Genomic DNA, 15,647 nt, shown 5'->3' on the forward strand with positions numbered 1-15,647 from the left:
GATGGAGCAAAAAGTTTTTGCCATCGAGCAAAAACTCGATGGTTTTGGTTTTTGCCAAAAGTTTTTTGTTTTTGCGAAGAGACAACTAACACAACACCTATACCCCCTATTAGACTATTTTACAGGAACTTCTTTTCCACAGCTCATAAAACGGAGGAAAGGGTCCTGAAAGATATTGTTAATAGAAACGTTATCCCTACAGACAAAAATCAGAGGATACAACTGACGATTTACTATAAAACCAGAAAAACGGCCAGCCTACTCATGAGAAACTCTCCAGACACAAAACAGAACGCTTTAAAAGAGACTAACGTCGTCTATGCCTTCAAATGCCCACTTGGGGGCTGTAAGCTCCAAAAAACCCAGTATATAGGCAAGACAACAACATCTCTTTCTAGGCGTTTAACGATGCATAAGCAACAGGGCTCCATTAAGGAACATATAATCTCTTCCCATAACCAAACCATCGCCAGAGAAATCCTAGTAAACAACACAGAAATCATCGATAGATACAGCGATAGCAGGCGGCTTGACGTTTGCGAGGCACTACACATCAAGAAGTCAACACCAGCAATCAACAGCCAATTATTGCACAACTATATTCTACCCACCTCAAGACTCCGCTCCAATATAGAAGCATCAAGAAATATGGACCAATAGGCTTTCTACAAACACTTCTATTCAATACCCATTGTTTCTGTTCTGTCTTGTGTTGATACTTTTAATACCCTATTAATATCCCCTATTGTTCTGTCTTGTGTTAATGCCACATCACCCTTCCCACCTCACTCAAATGTAGATATAAAATCAGAGAAACGCAAGTTCTAATCAGTTGTGTATTTGTGAAGTCTTTGAAAATGTAATAAGTTTTACGAAACGCGCCCGTGTCGCGTCAGACTAGAAATAAAAAATGAATTTTGGAGAAGTGATTTTTGATTTACCTCCAACAGTGAAGCGTAATGTACGAAAGATTGAGAAAATTCGTGTTAGAATTATTAATCTTACTTTTTCGGTCATATTTAATAATATATGTCTACAGGAAAGACTGCTACCAAAATATACTAATATATATATATATATATATATATATATATATATATATATATATATATATATATATATATATATATATATATATATATATATATATATATATATATATATATATAATCGCAGACCTTAGGAGGATGGAAGACAGGATAGGTGACATCGATGCCCGCGATGCTTTTTATCTCCTCACCAAATGCCTATCCCTTCCGAGGCTAACCTACTTTCTGAGGTGCACCCCATCTTACGACAGCCGAAAGCTTGAAGAGTATGACCTTTTACTGAAGACCATGCTGGAAAAAGTTGTTAACCTCTCCCTCAACGAATGCCAGTGGAAACAAGCCACTCTTCCCGTTAGGCTCGGTGGCTTGGGTGTCCGCACGGCTACCCAAATTGCTGTCCCAGCCTTCCTGTCTTCCTCCTCAGCATCTGATGACCTGGTTAAGGAAATTCTACCTGACACCCTGAGTGATGTAGCGGGGATACAGGACCCCCACTACACGTAATGCGACACGAAATGGGATGCCATGGCAGACCCAGCACTAAGACCAGCGATGCCGAAAGCCAAGAAATAATCCAGTTGGGACAGCCCCATTGTAGACAAAGAAGCCACAGCTTTGCTGGAGGCAGCAACAACCCCCAGTGATCGTGCACGCCTCACAGCTGTGCAGGCTCCCCATGCAGGGGACTTCCTTTTGGCAGTCCCTATGTCTGCGACAGGCACACGTCTTGATCCGCAGGAGCTCCGTATTGCAGTCGCTCTCCGTCTTGCTGCCCCTATCCACACTGTTCATAGGTGTATTTGCGGCGAGGCAGATGCTGACGAATATGGATTGCATGGCCTGCACTGTGGAAAATCTGGTGGTTGGCACACTAGACACGACGAAGTCAATGACATCATTAAAAGAAGCCTTGCCTCTGCTCAGTGTCCAGCGGAGAGAGAGCCCCGCAACCTACTGAACCGTGACTCTGTTAGCTTTGCTGGCCGACCAGACGGAATCACACTGCGACCGTAGAAGGATGGCAGACAGTTGGCATGGGACTATACTTGTGTATCCACCCTGGCAACCACATACATCAACCTCTGCCGGCACAGCAGGAGCCGCGGCGACACGCAGAGAAAGAGACAAGTCAGCCAAGTACAGGCAATTAGATCATCGGTACAACTTCGTTCCAATAGCGTCTAACACCCTAGGCCCATGGGGAGAGAGTGCAAGAAGGTTTCTTAAGGATCTTGGTTCCAAGCTCATTGACACCACAAGAGACCCTAGAGCAGCAAGTTTTCTCTTTCAGCGCCTCAGTGTCGCAATCCAGAGGGGAAATGCTCGCTGCATACTCGGTTCCTGCCCGGCGTCGGAGGAGTTCGAGGAAATCTACAGCCTCTAGGAAGCGAACTTTTTTGTGTGTCCTCTTAATGTTCATTTTTTGTATAAAATCAGATATGTAACTGTATAGCCTTGCATAATAAAGTGTACACCATAAAAAAAAGGGGGGGGGGGGGGGGGTAGGAGAAGCGAACACTCTTACGTATTCAGAGTTAAATGGCAAGTTTTTCCCTGAATGCTCTGTGTTCCCTTCTCTGAGGCTGTGGGTCCCTATAATTGCACCAGAGGTGTTACCCCCCCTATATATATATATATATATATATATATATATATATATATATATATATATATATATATATATATATATATATATATATATATATATATATATATATGAAATCCTCTCCTTTTCTGCTTAGTCATCAAACAAGTCACAGAGGTCCTGTCCAGCGAGCTTAACATCTGGTTCTTGGATGATGGTACCCTAGCTGGTTCCCAAGACTCCCTCCTGGAGGATATCAGAAAAATCCAGGAGCAAGGTGCAGTTTTAGGCCTCACCCTGAACCCTTCTAAATGTGAAATAATATGTTCCAACCAGGGCATCGTAGAGAGAATAGAGGGTCTTCTGCCAAATATCCATAAAACTAAACCTAAAGACAGCACACTCCTAGGAGCTCCCCTGGGGTTGAAAGCCATCGATGAGGTCCTTGATAAGAAAATCGCCGACCTTAAGAGGATGGATGGGAGGATTGAGGATATTGATGCTCATGATGCACTCTACCTCATCACCAGATGTCTGTCCCTCCCCAGGTTAACCTACTTTCTGAGGTGTTCACCATCTTACAGTAGCCAAAAACTAAGTGAGTATGACCGGTTACTGAAATCAATGCTAGAAAAAGCCCTTAACCTCTCTCTCGATGACCTACAGTGGAAACAAGCCTCTCTTCCCGTAAGACTTGGGGGTCTCGGAGTTCGAACAGCAACGCAAATCGCTGTTCCAGCCTTCCTGTCCTCCTTATCAGCATCCGACGACCTTGTGAAGGAAATTCTACCTGCCCCACTTACATCAGCTGGCAGGTGTACATGATCCCAATTTTACACGTTGTGCCACAGAGTGGGCCTCTCGTGCAGGCCAATCACCTCAACCACCATCCCCAAAAGCCCACAAGCAATCCAGCTGGGATGGTCCCATTGTAGACCAAGTTGCTGCAGAGTGCCTGGGTCCTGCAACAACTCAACACGACATTGCTCGCCTCACAGCAGTAGCAGCACCACATGCAGGGGATTTCCTGTTAGCAACCCCAATGTCGGCAACTGGCACGCGTCTCACACCACACGCCCTCCGAATTGCTGTGGCCCTCCGCCTTGCTGCCCCAATCCACACCAGATATAGGTGTATTTGCGGCGAGGTGGTGGCTGACAGGTACGGCCACCATGACCTACTCTGCCAAAGCACAGGGGGATGGCACTCGAGGCACAGTGAAGTTAACGACATCATCAAGAGGAGCCTCACCACAGCTGGATGCCCAGCTGAAAGAGAGCCCCGTTACCTAACGCCCCGTAACTCTGATGCTCTTATTGGTCGCCCAGATGGTATCACAGTGAACCATTGGAAGAATGGCAAGCAGTTGGTATGGGACTACACGTGCGTATCAACCCTGGCTAACACCTACATTAACCTCAGTGTTGCACAACCAGGTGGCGCTGCCACCCACAGGGAAGCAGCCAAATCCCGTAAGTATAGAGAACTGGATCACCACTACAATTTTGTCCCCATTGCTTCTGAGACACTCGGCGCCTGGGGTAAAAGTGCTACCAGTTTTTTGAAGGAACTGGGTTCTAGGCTCATTGAAACAACAAGGGACCCGAAAGCTGCAAGCTTTCTTTTCCAGCGCCTCAGTGTGGCGATACAGAGGGGAAATGCGCACTGCATCCAGGGTTCCTGCCCGCCATCTGAGGAGCTGGAGGAACTCGACAACCTATGATAACCATCTTTGTAACCCATATGTAACTCCTTTTTTGTAACAAAGTTCAAATAAAGTAAATATATATGTGTACATACAAAAGAATGGGGGTGGTAGGAGAAGATAATATTAGTGTTCAGTGAGAAACCACAAGGTCTCCTCTGAATACTTTTTATTTTCTTCTCCGAGGCTATGGGTCCCCACATTGGCACCAGAGGTGGTACCCTCACAAACTTTAAAAAAAAAAATATATATATATATATATATATATATATATATATATATATATATATATATATATATATATATATATATATATATATATATATATATATATATATATATATAGTGACGGTAAAGCGTTGGTGTTCGGCTGTTTCAAAAGCTAGGGGCAGGGCCTCGTCACATTAGAGAAAAAAAAGAGAAAAGCTGGAGCTTTCGTCTGTGGTAAGGTAATGGGAAGACACACAAAACACAAGTAAATTTAACAATGAAATTTTAATTACTTTAGAAAAACAAGACATGAATAAAGTTAAGCACATAAAATATAAAAGACAAGTCAACAAACAAAATAATATGAATAATCACTGGCAAATGAAAAGTTACGTTAAGACAAGTGAGTTACAGTGATAGCAAAATAAATATGAATGGAGCTGGAATATTGGCTTCGAGCTGCCACCTCCCTTAGTACATGAAAGCCAAGGCTTAGTCTACCAGCGAGAGATGTCAACTGCAAGGAGCACTGAGATATTCTGACAATACTGGGCCACTGCAGCCCAGACATCAACTTGTGGCGGAGGGCGGAGGGCAGGTGCGACGGGACACCAGCCAATCAGCGACAGGCAGGCAAAGGACAAGCAGTTTGCTGTTTTACGGTGGCGGTAGCTAGCAGGTGTCACTGTGTGCTGGGTACGTTTTGCTCTCTGGGCAAAACGTTTGGCGATACTTGCTGGACGTATCTTCTATATTATCTTTTGTTTTTACGTACTTTGTAGGGAAGAGCAGGCTCAATCTCTCTTGAAAGAGATTATCGTCACAATATATATATATATATATATATATATATATATATATATATATATATATATATATATATATATATATATATATATATATATATATATATATATATATATATATATATATATATATATTAAATATGACCGAAAAAGTAAGATTAATAATTCTAACACGAATTTTCTCAATCTTTCGTACATTTCTTTTCACTGTTGGAGGTAAATCAAAAATCAATTCTCCAAAATTCATTTTTATTTCTAGTCTGACGCGACACGAGCGCGTTTCGTAAAACTTATTACATTTTCAAAGACTTTAGTTTACAAATACACAACTGAATAGAACTTACGCATCTCCGATTTTATATCTACATTTGAGTGAGGTGGATGGGGTGAGGTGGCATTAATAGGGTATTAATTTCATCAACACAAGACAGAACAAGAGGTGGCATTAATAGGGTATTAATTTCATCAACACAAGACAGAACACGAAACAATGGGTATTGAATAGAAGTGTTTGTAGAAAGCCTATTGGTCCATATTTCTTGATGCTTCTATATTGGAGCGGAGTCTTGAGGTGGGTAGAATATAGTTGTGCATTAATTGGCTGTTGATTGCTGGTGTTGACTTCTTGATGTGTAGTGCCTCACAAACGTCAAGCCGCCTGCTATCGCTGTATCTATCGATGATTTCTGTGTTGTTTACTAGGATTTCTCTGGCGAAATAACAGTGCTCTTCAAATGCCCACTTGGGGACTGTAAGCCTCAAAGAATTCAGTATATAGGCAAGACAACAACATCTCTTTCCAGGCGATTAACGATGCATAAGCAACAGGGCTCCATTAAGGAACATATAATTTCTTCCCACAACCAGACCATCACCAGAGAAGTCTTAACAAAAAACACGGAAGTCATCGGTAGATACAGCGATAGCAGGCGGCTAGATATCTGCGAGGCACTACACATTAAGAAGTTGACTCCAGCAATCAACAGCCAATTAATGCACAACTATATTCTACCCACTTCAAGACTCCGCACCAATATAGAAGCAAGATCATATCAAGAAATATGGGCCAATAGGCCCTTTGCAGTTACTTCCATTCTTCCCTTTAACTTACAAAATATTATACCCATTGTTTCGTGTTCTGTCTTGTGTTGAAAGTTTGTTTTCACCTCATCCAAAACTGTTGTAACATATCACCTCACCCATATGAGGTGAGGTGATATGTTACAAAAAATCGAAGCTGTTTTAAACTCTGTTCAGTTATAGTTGTGTGTGTGTGTAAACTAAAGTCTTTGAAAATGTAATAAGTTTTACGAAACGCGTTCAAGTGTTGCGTCAGACTAGAAATAAAAATGAATTTTGGAGAATTGTATTTTCAGTTACCATCAACAGTGAAAAAGAATATAAGAAACATTGAGAAAATTTGTGTTAGAATTATTAATCTTACTTTTTCGGTCATATTTAATAATATATATATATACACTTGAACGCGTTTCGTAATAACTTATTACATTTTCAAAGACTTTAGTTTACACACACACAACTATAACCTGCAAACACTAAACAGAGTTCTACTATGCCATAATTTAATTGTTGTTGTTTTAGATTTAGCTACTCAGAACGAAGTGTCCATGTAGCACGGGCTATGGTGAGCCCGTAGATGAGTTTGGTTATACGCGATAACCTTAACCTTGTTTCTGTGATATTTGGGTCTAAGTTTAAAATGGAGGAGGAGATTCCTTCGTTTTCCCTGCTTATTTATCACTTCTGTTTTAGTGCACTGGTTTTAATCTTGTTTTATTAACATTATCTTGGAGGCAGATGTAGAGGCAGAATGCTCACTAATGAGTTCCATTCCTCAACGGCTTTTCTAATCATTGTAGTCGCGGTGGAATGTGCATCCAATGCAGCTGCTGTCGTTGGATTAATGTTGAGTTTGATGCGCAGGGCTTCAGTAGCTTCACATTCCAGTAAGTAGTGCAATAGTGGCGCCTCTGCTTCAGTTTCACAGATGTGACACTCTTTAACTATTGGGTTCATTACCTCCCAGCAGCACTTGTAACCAAGTCTGAGTCTGTGTATGGCTACTGCAATGTCTCTGGATATCTTGAAAGAGGAGTAACCAGTGGCTTGTTCGTACCATATCGCAGTGGATCTTCCTTCCGCTACTTTGGCTCTGTGGCAACTTTTGATAGTTGAGAATATTTTCTTCTTGATTTGCTCCTTTATCTGTGAGAAATTTGGAGGTATTTGAACCTGTACAACTGGTAGAGCAGTGGCAGTTTTTACTAGTGAGTCTGCCTTTTCATTACCATATATGCCAATGTGACTTGGTATCCAATTTAGGGTGATTGACAGCCCTCGATTATGGGCTTCTTTTCCTATACCTTGCCTACCTTGAGGTTACCTTGAGGTGCTTCCGGGGCTTAGCGTCCCCGCGGCCCGGTCGTCGACCAGGCCTCCTGGTTGCCGGACTGATCAACCAGGCTGTTGGACGCGGCTGCTCGCAGCCTGACGTATGAGTCACAGCCTGGTTGATCAGGTATCCTTTGGAGGTGCTTATCCAGTTCTCTCTTGAACACTGTGAGGGGTCGGCCAGTTATGCCCCTTATTTGTAGTGGAAGCGTGTTGAACAGTCTCGGACCTCTGATGTTGATAGAGTTCTCTCTCAGAGTACCAGTTGCACCTCTGTTTTTCACCGGGGGTATTCTGCACATCCTGCCATGTCTTCTGGTCTCATGTGATGTTATTTCTGTGTGCAGGTTTGGGACCAGCCCCTCTAATATTTTCCACGTGTAAATTATTATGTACCTCTCCCGCCTGCGCTCAAGGGAGTACAGTTTTAGGCTCTGGATCAGAAATATGTTGAATTTATGCATATTTGAAAATATGCTCTCACAGAAATATGTTGAATTTCTGTGAGGAGTTGTATATTATCTCTGTGCTGACTGGATAACAATGCCTGGAGCGAAGATTTAGAGTCTGTATGAATGATGACATCATGTAAATTATTCTCAATTGTATAGTTTATTGCCTCCTTCAGGGCATATAATTCTGTTTGCAATGTTGAGCACCCACTATTCATGCTCCAGTAAGCTTCATGGTTGGTAGTGTAAACTGCTGCCCCAGCAGAACCTTTTTCTTGATCAACTGATCCGTCTGTGAAGATGTGAGTCGTTGTGGGTCTAGAGATAGTTTCCATTTGTTGTTCTATTACTTCCTTGAGCCTCTGCGGGCCCCATGCTGATTTTTTAACTGGTAATCTTTCAATGATAATCTTTAGATCCAATTCTTCCCATGGAGGAGGCTGTCGAAAGTATTGATATGGTCTATCTTCCCCTTTGTTTTTAATGGTCCATTTCATGTCCATTTTCTCTAAAATCTTGACCACATTATCCATCCATGAGCTTGTTCTATACTGTAGGTTTTTCTGAAAGGATCTCTGTATGCTGTCTTTGATTGACAGTCTGGCGGTTGTTCCAGTAAGTTTTCCTGTTATGGTGGCTATCCTTTGTTTCATCCTGTTTTCTAATGCTGGTAAATTTGTTTCCATTCTAAGGTTCTCTCTACGCGTCCATATAGGTGCTCCCAGCATTGTTCTCAGAGCATCATTTTGAGACACTTCCAGTTTCTCCCACTGGTTATCACTGAGGGATGTAAGAGCAGGAGCAGCATAGTCGATGAGTGACCTAACTGCTTGAACGTAGTACATTTTGAGTACTGGTAGAGATGCACTATCTTTAAAACTGGTCAGAGAGCGCAAAGCTGAGTTTCTGGCTTTACAGCGTTGCCGAAGATATTCAGTTTCTTGAGTGAATTTCAACTGGTTGTCTATTATGACTCCTAGGTATTGAAAAGTGGTAACCCACTCAATTTCTTGTCCTTGTATTGCGAGTCTGATGTCTTGAGTTCTCATTTTAACAGCCATTGCTTCTGTTTTATTGCTGTTTATTTTCACTGCTATGCGTTCCGCTTCCTTGCTGATAATATCTAGGCATTTTTGTGCATGGTTCATTGCGCCTTTGCCATTGATGATGACCACAAAGCCGTCTGCATAGTTAAGAAGTTTGGCTTTTGGTAACTTGAGCTTCATGAATTGTTCCATGAGACAGTTGAAGAGGAAGGGGCTTAGTATTCCTCCCTGCGGAGTCCCATTTTCCAGCCTCTTTGTGGTCGATGTTTTTCCTTGGAATTTGACTTTAGCTTCTCGGTTAAGCAGGCTTCCTTTGGCAAAAGCAAGAGCGTGTCCCTTTGATTTCCTTATCCACAAGGCAGCACAGTGTAGCTGGAGCACTGGCTAACTCGAAGGCTTTTTCAAGGTCTAGAAAAATAAGGATTCCAGGTTTGTCATTGATTTTATCCAGGAGGGAGGTAAGGCATTCTGTGGTTCCAACACCTTTTCTGTAAGCAAACATATTTTCTGTAAACAAGTTCTGTAAACAAACATCAACCCTCTAGGCTGGGTTGAATTGTTTTATGTATCACTGGATGACGAGTTGCCAATTTAGCAATTTCATCAGCTTTTTCATTTAATGGGATTCCAATATGGGATGGGATCCAGTTTAAAGTTATGTTGAGTCCTTTGCCTTTAGCGACTGCTCCAAGATACAAAATGGTGGTAATTATTTCCACATTATCTTTCCACTGTTTTTGTCCTAGTATTTGAAGTGCAGCTTTTGAGTCTGTGTGAATGATTGCATTTTGAGTGTTTTGTGCAATCACATATGCGAATGCCTGTTGTATGGCAAACAGCTCAGTTTGGGTTGATGATACTAGTCCTCCCAGTCTCCAATATGCCTGTACGCTGGTCGTGCAAAGAGCAGCGCCAGCACTCTCATTTTCTGTGTCCACCGATCCGTCTGTGAAGATGTGGGTGGCTCCTGCTACTGCTATGCTATACATTTGCTCTTCTATTATGCGCCTTAGGGTTGTCGGATCATAGGCAGCCTTTTTCATTGGGAGACTTTCTATTACTATTTTGAAAGTAGGCTCTTCCCACGGCGCGGAAGGAGTGTAATTTGGGTGTGGATGATCACCCTCTCTATCAAGAATCAGGTTTTTTAAATGTAGTCTGTTTACGACTTTTCCTGCTCTTGCAACCCAAGAGTTTCCATTGTTTTGGCCTAGTCCAACCACCAAGGCCTGCCGTACTGGGATTGGATCAGAAGAAATAATTATCTTACTAACAATTGTAGCTGTCCTTTGTGATATTCTTTCTTGTAGAGAGGGCAAACCCGTCTCCAGTCTAAGAGTTTCAAGCCTGGTCCACATGGGGGCTCCCAGTGCCGCTCTCATAGCATTGTTTTGGGCAACTTCAAGCTTTTTCCACTGTTGGTGTGATAGATTTGTGAGTGCAGGTGCGGCATAATCGATCACTGATCTGACTGCCTGTACATAGTATGTGCGAAGGACTTGCAGATTGGCTCCTCCAGAAAGGGAGGTTAGCGACCTGAGTATTGCCGTCCGGGCCGCAGTTCGCTCTCTCAAGTAAGTGACCTCAGCATTAAAATTCATGTGTGTCCAGGATGATTCCTAGATACTGATAGGTGTCGACCCATTCAATTGGTTGACCCTGTACTGTGAGTTGGATGTTGGGCTTCGCTATTTTTATGGGCATGGCCTTTGACTTTGAGGGGTTGAGTTTGATCCCAATCTGTTTTGCCTCTTTACTGATGCAGTCTAAGCATTTGGGTGCAAGGCGCGCCGCATCCCTTCCTTTTATGATGATGACAAAGTCGTCCGCGTAGTTTAGCAGCCTGCAGTGATGTGGAAGTTTCAACCTCATTATTCTTTCCATTAAACAGTTGAAGAGAAGAGGGCTGAGAATACCTCCTTGCGGTGTACCATTTTCATGTCTTTTGTACTCAGAGACTGTGCCATGAAGTTTTACTCTTGCTTCTCTGTTTATGAGACAGTTTTTGGTCCAGGAGAGCAGGTTGCCTCTGACCTCTTTGTCAATGAGGCAGCAGAGAATAGCTGGGGCGCTAGCGTAGACAGTGGGTCGCAAAGCTCCTCTTTACATTCTTTAAGCACCCTGGCAAACACTTCATCCGGCCCTGGGGATTTGTTTGGTTTGAGTTTAACTATTTGTTTAATTATATCCTCCCTGGTAACTGCTAAACTAGTCAACCTGTCCTCGTCCCCACCCACATATACTAGTTCGGCTGAAGGCATATTGTTAAGTTCCTCTTTAGTAAATACAGATATAAAATATTTATTAAAAATACTACTCATCTCTTCATCATTATCTGTTATTTGACCTGTCTCAGTTTTTAATGGACCTATCCTCTCCCTAATCTTTGTCCGGTATAACTGGAAAAACCCTTTAGGATTTGTCTTCGCTTGGTCTGCTATGCGAACTTCATAGTTTCTTTTTGCTTTCCTTATCTCTTTTTTAGTATTTCCAACCAGTTGTACGAATTCCTGTTCTAAACTGACTTCCCCATTCTTAATCCTTTTGTACCACGCTCTCTTTTTACCAATAAGGTTCTTCAGATCCTTTGTTATCCACTTTGGATCATTAGTATTTGATTTATTCAATTTATATGGTATACTACGTTCCTGGGCTTTGGTTAGAATATTTTTAAATAGGTTATATTTTGAGTCCACATCGAAAACCCCTTTTACGTCACCTATCGCTGGGTTCACGCCTAGCTCCAAGACCGGCCCACCCCCCATACCCAAGACTTTCCAATCTATTTGACCCCAAAAAATTCTTAGGCTATTAAAATCAGCTTTTCGAAAATCTGGTACTTTAACAGAATTTTCTCCTACAGGTCTATTCCATTCTATGCTAAATCTGATTTCTTTATGATCACTGTTCCCTAGCTCACTCCCTATTTCGATGTCATTAATTTGTGTTTCCCTGTTAGTTAACACTAAATCTAAAATATTTTCCCGCGTTGGTTCCTTAATGTGTTGCGTAAGAAAGCAATCGTCAATTAATTCTAGAAAATCTTCTGCTTCATTATTCCCTGTTTTGTTCAACCAGTTTATTCCACTAAAATTAAAGTCACCCATGACATAAATACTGTTAGATCTAGATGCTCTAGATATTTCATCCCATAGATGCTTTGCTTCCATTCTCTCTAAATTTGGTGACCTATATATAACTCCTATTATAATATTATTTGTTTTTTTCGTTTAATTCTATCCAAATAGTTTCTGTGTGTGGCTCAGCTTTGATTCCCTCTTTGAGACTACATTTCAAATTGTCCCTAACATATATGGCTACTCCACCTCCTCGTCTAATATATCTATCTGTGTGAAATAGTTTAAATCCATTTATTTGATATTCAGCTAATAGTTCTCTATTTTCTACATTCATCCACATTTCGGTAAGTGCAATAATATCTATTTTTTCTGTGCAGACAAGAGCATTTAATTCGTTTATTTTATTTCTTAGACTTCTACTGTTAATGTAATATATCCTAAGTGAATTGTTATTTTGAGGCCCTTCAATTTCCCTGATTATTTTGCCAATTCCTTTCTCCCCCAAACACATACTTTTATTATCTCCTTCCTCCAAATCAATTCCCATACCACTATCTACTAACAGTTTAAACCCAAACAAACACCTCTAACCACTGGTTCCAACGAGTTCGCAACAGCAACAACCCCAGCCCTCGATAGATGCACCCCATCACGAGCATACATTTCATTTCTTCCATAGAAGCGTTCCCAGTTGTCTATGAAAGCTCTTGCATTTGATTTGCAATATCTTTCCAGCCGGCAATTGACACCAAGTGCCCTCGACATCCATTCATTTCCCACTCCCTTTCTTGGAACAATGCCACATATGATCGGGATTCCTCCCTTGCTCCTAACTATTTCAATGGCTGTCCTAAATCTCTGTATTAGTTCCTCACTCCTAACTCGTCCAACATCATTACCCCCTGCACTAATACAAATAATGGGTTTGTTCCCATTTCCCGTCATAATATCATTCATGTTTTCAACAATATCACCAATTCCAGCTCCCGGATAGCAAACCCTTAATCTGTTCCCCCTATCTCTGGCACAAAACGTTCTGTCTAAATATCTCACCTGGGAATCTCCCACAACCAAAATTCGCTTCGGTACCGCCTTAACTTTCTGAGCAGCCTGAGGGGCCTGCGCTCCGCCGTTCCTCGCTGATTTCAAGTTCAAGTTCAAGTATGTTTATTGAGATAAGCAATAAATACATCTCAAAGGGATAGAGTAGCTTAGGCTATTTCTACCCCCCTCTACTTCAAGTCCCTCAAGGGGCGCACAAATTCAGTGAGTACAAATAGACATATAACAGTACAAGAATCCCATTTAACATTGCATACAGCAAGTACAGCATATAATTGTTACATTCTTGAGGTAAAATTTTTGTAGCTCCTAAGTATACTGTCTATTATACCATTATCACACATCCAAACAATTTGGATGTGTGATAATGGTTTCCAGATTTCCTTCAAGTTTCTGTTACTCCCAACTTTCTCTGCAAATTCCTGCCAATTCTTGCTCCTAATTTCCTTTCTCTTCTCCCCACACAGCCTAGCAACTGCCAGTAAAGCATTCTTCCCTTCCTCAGTCCTACCATTCCTATTCCAATCCCTGTGAGCTCTCCTCATTGTTAATGTCCACCCCTTAAGCATCTTGTCATGTGTATAATTTTCTTTTCTGGGGGGATGCCTTTTTATACTAGATGGTTTCCGGTTCAATGTTGCATTAAATACATCTACCTCCTTAATTAAATCTTCATAAAATGCTTCTGCCGAAACCGGCTTATAAGTATCATACCAAGACTTAATATGGCCAACAAGACCCCTTAATTCTCCCTCATTAAACTTTAACCTTTTCCTCTGAAGGCAGGCATGCTTTTTATCTAGTTTAAGCTGTATTTGTAATGCAAAATGATCACTTAGCATTTCATCCACAGTAAGACAATTCCCCTCTATGCCCCCAGCATTTATTAAACAAGCATAATCTAATCTCCCTCCCCTCAAATGAGTAGGAGAGGGCTCGCCCAGCAGTTGAACATCTTCATGTTCCTAGCCTAGACATCATCAAGCTGATGATGTCTAGGCATTTTTGTGCATGATTCCTAGCACCTTTGCCATTATTCTTATCTTAACTTATATTTAATTAATAACAAGTCAGGCAGCTTCAAGCAGCCTGCACACACACCTCACTCTCCAGGCATATCACGTCATCTCCTAGTGCGACCTATATATTAACTTGTAGAGCTGATCAATTCACGGGTTCACCATAGCCCATGCTATATGGACACTTTGTTCTGAGTAGCTAAATCTGAAACAACAACAACTGATCAATTATTCACTTGTATTTGGTTGTGTGTTGAACACCTCTTACTGTGTCATAGTGCCATAGTTACAATTTCCCAGACAATGGATACCAATACTTTAGCTGATTATTTCCCTAGTCTTCCACAATCGATCTTAGGCAACGTAAGGACCCTCTCTGAAGAATTTTCTGCGGACCAAATGTTAAAATTTGTTGAAGAGTCACTTTTGGATAATAATTTAACGCATGTCGATGCCGAATTTCAGCTTGGAATGTTGTGCGCATTAACTCTTTCCTTGCGTACGACGTCGGTCAGAATGACGGAGCAATGGCAGGATGTCCTTTGGAAAATTATTCACCTAACATTCTATCGATTCTCGAGGATACATGAAGAGGGTACGAGGATAAATTTCTATGCACTCATGTCTACTACCTTGAAACCCTGGATACTAACAATGTTCACAGACGCGGAAATTTGCCCTAACCCATACCAGCGTTTGAAAATTATGGCCTTAATCAACATGTTTCCAGATTATTTCTTGCAGGATGCCACCTCGGGAAGGCAAGCAGCTGCAGGGCTGTTGATCAATAGTAAATATATGGATAACAAACATATTAAGGTATCTGGTTTTTATAATATTATAGAGATGTTAACGAGGCTTGAAAAATATGACCACCTTGCTGCTATTGTTGCTGCAGCCGTAGACCAAGTAAGAAGAATTAATATTGGACCAGAAGTATCTTTACTCTACAATGTATTGCAGACCTCAAAACAAGTGGCAAAGGATGCTCTAGATAATATCAACCTATTAGGTTCATATGAGTTCGAGATATTAATCCCTTTGTATGTACGTGTTTTGGTGGATTTAAGGACCACCAAGAAGGCTTACGCAGCTCCTGGTTTGGCTAATGCCGCTGCAGATACCCTGGTTTCGCTCACGGTTTTAGTTGTTACAATTGGCTCGAAGTTAGAAGATGAGTATGGAGATCAATACAGGTTGTACGTGAAGCACTTAAATAGT

Source organism: Procambarus clarkii, chromosome 22 (assembly GCF_040958095.1).
Source record: "Procambarus clarkii isolate CNS0578487 chromosome 22, FALCON_Pclarkii_2.0, whole genome shotgun sequence".
NCBI lineage: Eukaryota > Metazoa > Arthropoda > Malacostraca > Decapoda > Cambaridae > Procambarus > Procambarus clarkii.